The sequence below is a fragment of the Rana temporaria genome, chromosome 3, assembly GCF_905171775.1.
Source record: "Rana temporaria chromosome 3, aRanTem1.1, whole genome shotgun sequence".
NCBI classification, from domain to species: Eukaryota; Metazoa; Chordata; class Amphibia; order Anura; family Ranidae; genus Rana; species Rana temporaria.
Window position 1 is genome coordinate 449,400,877 of NC_053491.1, and position 6,227 is coordinate 449,407,103.

The following is a 6,227-nucleotide window of genomic DNA, read 5'->3' on the forward strand; positions in this document are numbered from 1 at the left end:
CCTGCGTAATTCAAAGTAGCAAGGCAGTGGGCGCGTTGTATTATAATGAAGAGTGACCCCATGTAAATGCATGGCCGATCGAACGGCGCATGCGCGCATGCTCAGAATCACGTTGCAAATACTCCCTAAGATACGTCGGCTCAATGCTTTCGACGTGAACGTAACCTACGCCCAGCCCCATTCACGTACGACTTACGCAAACAAAGTAAAATACGATGCTGTTCCGACGTTTCTGACGTCCATACCTTAACATGACTTACCCCTGCTTTATGAGGGGTAAACTTACGCCGGACGTAAGCCTTACGTAAACGGCGTAGCTAAATCCGACGGGCGCAAGTACGTTCGTAAATCTGCGTATCTAGGTAATTTGCATATTCGACGTGTAAATCTACGGAAGCGCCCCTTGTAGCCAGCGTAAATATGCACCCAAGATACGACGGCGTAAGGAGACTTACGTTGGTCGTATCTTGCAAAATTCAGGTGTATCTCAGTTCCTGAATAAGCGCATAGATACGACGGCGCACATTTGGACGTACGACGGCTAATCTGGAGATACGCCATCGTAAGTCCTTTCTGAATCCGGGCCTCTGTGTTCAAAATGGTCTGCAGTTGCAATCTACAGCAGGTGTCAATGTTAACTTATTGACATGCAAACGCAGGTTATAAAGTAGTGCATGTACTACTGTTGAAGTAGTCCAGCAAGATTTTAGCCCATTCAAATAAGTGGGCTGAATTCACACTGCACTCAGATCACACGTGGCTGTGTGCTGTGTGATTTGTGGTGTGAACAGACCCTCTATGTGTCTCTCTCTGTATCTCCTTCTCAATAGGTGTGCCCAGCCTGTTGCATTAGAGTGTGCACCCCAAAGCTCAAACACACATGCCTTTCTCTGCAGCCTCAGCTAGAAGTGGCTTCCTATTCCTTCACAAACAGAAGCATAGTACACACTGTTTACTATGCTTCAGTTCTGAATGTACACAGTGAGCGAGTGTGTTCATTTAGAAAATTAACTATTTACTAGCCCCTTCCCCTGCTCCCTATCCTGAAACATAAACTGCAGCAGCCAGGGGGAGAGGAGGGAAGCCAGCAGCACTGAAGTGCGGGGGTAGGGAAGTAGGGGGAATCAACACAGCACATATTGATTAGGGTGTCCCCAGGCATACCTGGCACAGTAGGGTACCCACGTGTCCCGGATTGCCTGGGATTATCCCGTAATTGACAAGGTGTCCCTGGTCCCGGACACCTTCATTCCGGGACAATATAGTGTCCCGGAATTGCCCCCTTGGCCGATCTGATGCCCCCTAAAAATTGCAACTGCATTGCCGCTGTCCCTCACTGACCGCTGTGCTAGTTCTGTCCGAGACCACTTCATTCCCCCCAGACGCTGCCTGGCTCACTGCCAAAACAACTGGTTGCTAGGCATGGCCCGACTGGCGTCTAACAACCAGTGACGTCACGACGAGGAGGAGAGTGGAGCCTCAGCATTCCGAGCGAGCCGGTGGAGGATTCCGCCTCTTCTCTAATGGGTGTTCCTGTGCTGGAAGAAAGGTAGGCGAAATGCTCCCTGCACTGTCCCGACTCTGAGACTGAGTAGCTCATGGTCACTCTGCTCCCTCCCATACACTGCACCCCTCCAGTCATGCTGTATATTATACTGCCCTCCACTACCACCCCCTCCCAACATACTGCCCTCCACTGCCACCCCTTCTATTATACTACCCTCCACTGCCACCCCTCCTATTATACTGCCCTCCACGGCCACCCCTCCTATTATACTGCCCTCCACTGCCACCTCTCCTATTATACTGCCCTCCACTGCCACCTCTCCTATTATACTGCCCTCCACTGCCACCCCTCCTATTATACTGCCTTCCACTGCCACCCCTCCTATTATACTGCCCTCCACTGCCACTTCTCCTATTATACTGCCCTCCACTGCCACCCCTCCTATTATACTGCCCTCCAATAACCCCCCCTATTATACTGCCCTCCACTGCCACCCTTCCTATTATACTGCCCTCCACTAACACCCTCCCCAATTTACTGCACTCCACTACCACCCCTCCCATAATGGTGCACTCCACTAACCCCCCTCCCTTTATACTGCCCTCCACTACCACCCCTCCCATCATACTGCCCTCCACTACCACCCCTCCCATCAGACTGCCCTCCACTACCACCCCTAAAATCACACTGCCCTCCACTACCACCCCTCCCATTATACTGAGCTCCACTACCACCCCTCCCATCATACTACCCTCAACTAACCCCCCTCCCATTATACTGCCCTCCACTGCCCCCTCCCATTATACTGCCCTCCACTGCCCCCCTCCCATCATACTGCCCTCTGCTACCATCCCCTCCCATAATACTGCCCCCCTACTAAATATATTGTCCTCCACTGCCACCCCTCCCATTTTACATTATACTGCCCCCCTCACATTATACTGCCCTCCACTGCCACCCCTCCCATTTACATTATACTGCCCTCCACTACCATCCCTCCCATTATACTGCCCTCCACTAACACCCTCCCCCATTTACTGCCCTTCACTACCACCCCTCCCATCATACTGCCCTCCACTACCACCCCTCCCATAATGGTGCACTCCACTAACCCCCCTCCCATTATACTGCCCTCCACTACCACCCCTGCATAGGGCAGGGTCACCGGGTGACGTTATCGGGAGGCTCGTCCCGTATGACGTCACCGCCTGGGCATGATGGGTGGTGACGTCATAAGGGGTGGGCCTCCGGTGACCCCGCCCCATGCCAATATAAGTAGTGGCACATCGCACACCCAGCATTAGAGCAGGAGAGCGTTGAGTCAACATTGGAAGAAGAACAGAGGGAGAAGGCAGCAGAGAAGACTCGGCAGAGGCAGAAGACAAAGGACAGAGGGAGAAGAACCAGAGAGGGCTAGGAGATATCAGCGGAGAGCGGAGAAGACCCGGAAAGGGGAGAAGAACCGTCAGAGGCAGAAGACATCAGCAAAAGAGGCAGAAAAGCAAGAGAGGGAAAAAGAAGTCGGAAAAGACGCCGGAGCTGCCTTAATAAATTTACAAAAAATTATATAAATATACTGCGCTCTTCCAATGTGTAGTGACTGAGGTAGCTGCCGGCACAACAAAAGGCGCTGCACTTTATTTTAATATTTTACACGCCTTAATCTAAGGGCCCCCTTGTTAAAGGGGGCTTGCAGATTCTGATAAGCTCCCTGCCCGCAGACCCCTACAACCAAGGGCCAGGGTTGTCGGGAAGAGGCCCTTGTCCTCAACAACAATGGGACAGGGTGCTTTGGGGTGGGGGCACAGGCCTCCCTGCCCCAAAGCACCCACTCCCCATGTTGAGGGCATGCGGCCTGGTATGGTTCAGGAGGGGGTGCTCGCTCGTCCCCACCCCCTTTCCTGACCTGCCGGGCTGTGTGCACGCATAAGGGTCTGGTATTGATTTTGGGGGGACCCCCATGCCATTTTTTCAGCGTGTGGGTTCCCCTTAAAATCCATACTAGACGGAAGGGCCTGGTATGCTTTTGGAGGGGGAACCCATGATGTTTTTTTTTTTACATTGTGCATGGAGTTCCCTCTAAAGATTCATACCAGACAGTGCCTGGTATTGTCGGAGATCAAAGTCGGATCCCTGTTCATTGAAGTCTGACGCAAGTCAAGTCGGAGCCACAGTCGTATGACTGTCGTGTCGTACCAGTGGCCTATGTTGATTTATCCAAAATAAATAATGGTCACTTTCTGAACATCTCTGAGGCTTTTCCATAGTACGAATTTTCTGGTGACTCTTCAGTGATGCCTACATTGAAATAATGTACACTGTATTGTCAAAAGTATTCTGACGCCTGCCTTTACACACATGTGAACATTTTGGATTGTGTAATATCCGGAATGAAAACCACATACAGTATACTGTTAGAAATTCATTAATTTGGGAAAACATTTCCATCCTAGTCCTTCAATTTTTCTCATCACTGCGATTGAAAACAAACATCAATTTGACCCCACTAATTATTAGAAAATCAAATGAATGTTCCTAAAATATTTTAATTGAAGTCCTACTAGCATATGACCAGCTTTTGGAAAATTTGAGCAGCCTCCTTAATGCTGCAAGTCCTTCAATTGTTGCTGGGCCTGAAAGTAAAAGTTCCATAATATTTAAAACTCCCAATGCTAGGTATTCTATACTTGTATCCTATAGATGCTGTTCTACATTTTAAAAAGAAATTCTCTTATTAACCACTTGACAACCGGGCCTATTTTGGCACTTCTCTCCTTCATGTAAAAATCACAATTCTTTGCTAGAAAATTTATCAGAACCCCCAAACATTATATATATTTTTTAGCAGACATCCTAGGGAATAAAATGGCAGTCATTGCAATACTTTTTGTCACACCGTATTTGCGCAGCGGTCTTACAAGCGCACTTTTTTGGGGAAAAAATCATTTTTTTTAATTAAAAAATAAGACAACAATAATTTTTGCCCAATTTTTTTATATATTGTGAAAGATAATGTTACGCCGAGTAAAATGATACCCAACATGACACGCTTAAAAATTGCGCCCGCTCGTGGCATGTCGTCAAACTTTTACCCTTAAAAATCTCGATAGGCGACGTTTAAAAAATTCTACAGGTTGCATTTTTTGAGCTACAGAGTAGGGCTAGGGCTAGAATTATTGCTCTCGCTCTAACGATCGCGGCAATACCTCACTTGTGTGGTTTGAACACCGTTTTCATATGCGGGCACTACTCGTGTATGTGTTCGCTTCTGTGCGCGAGCTCTTTGGGACGGGGCGTTTTAAAAAAAAAAAAATTGTTTTCTTATTTATTTTTATTTATTTTTATAATTTTTTACACTGAAATAAAAAAAATAAAAAAATTATCACTTTTATTCCTATTACAAGGAATGTAAACATCCCTTGTAATAGAAAAAAGCATGACAGGTCCTCTTAAATATGAGATCTGGGGTCAAAAAGACCTCACATCTCATATGTAGGCTTAAATGCAAAAAAAATAAATAAATTGAACTGTAATTTTTTTAAATGACAGAAAAAAAAAATGTTTCTTTAAGACGCTGGGCGGGACTGACGTTTTGACGTCACTTCCGCCCAGCAGAGATATGGGGACGGGTGGGGGCGATTTTTCCCTCAGTCGCATCCCCACACAGGTGCCGAACGGACCCGATCGCCTCCGCCGCTACCGACGGCTCCGGTAAGCGGCGGAGGGCGCGGGAGAGCGGCGGGAGGGGGGGCCCTCTCCCGCCACCGATAACGCCGATCTCGTGGTGAATCTGCCGTGGAGACCGCCGTTATCGTTTACAGGACCGTTGGCACTAAAGATGGATACCTCGGTTGTGGCAGCAGCTGCTGCCGTTACCGAGATATCCATCTTTAAAGTGCCGCCGTTAATAGACGTAAGGCGGTTGTTAAGTGGTTAAAGGAAATAAAGTCATGTACTAAGAAAAAACAAATTCAGTGACATGTTTCATTGTGCAAAGCACATCAAATTATGAAACAACAAAAGAACTAAACAAACAAATTTATTGGTTAAATTACATTAACTGTTGTGTGTCTTTCATAAAGCAGAATTTTACCCATAGCAACTTGATAAAAAAAATAATGTTCTTTAGCGAGGAAAAATTCAAAATAATAATTATGCTATCAAAATTGATGTGTGCTGTAAGTTGCCTCCAGCATTGTATCTCCTTCTTTCTGGAGGCTGCCATTTTGCTGAAGCCCCGAGCCCCTAATCAGCAGTAAATATTTAGGCTGTCAGCAGATAGGTCACTAGCGGCTCTGATTTTTGGCACAGTGATGAAAGCTAGAGGACAACTGTGAAAAGCAGGGTGAGACAGTGTATCTTTGGGTTTTAAACAGTATAGGCTCCTATTTCTAATGTTTTACATAGCTATACCTGCAAAAGAGGTCAGTCTAAAGTGATATAGCAGGGCTTAATTTTCTGAGTACATTTCTACTTTAACCACTTCCATACCGGGCACTTACGCCCCTTCCTGCCCAAGCCAATTTTCAGCTTTCAGCACTGTCGCACTTTGAATGACAATTGCGCGGTCGTGCTACACTGTACCCAAACAATTTTTTTATCATTTTGTTCCCACAAATAGAGCTTTCTTTTGGTGGTATTTGATGACCTCTGCGGTTTTTATTTTTTGCGCTATAAACAAAAGAAGAGTGACAATTTAAAAAAAAAACACTATTTTTTA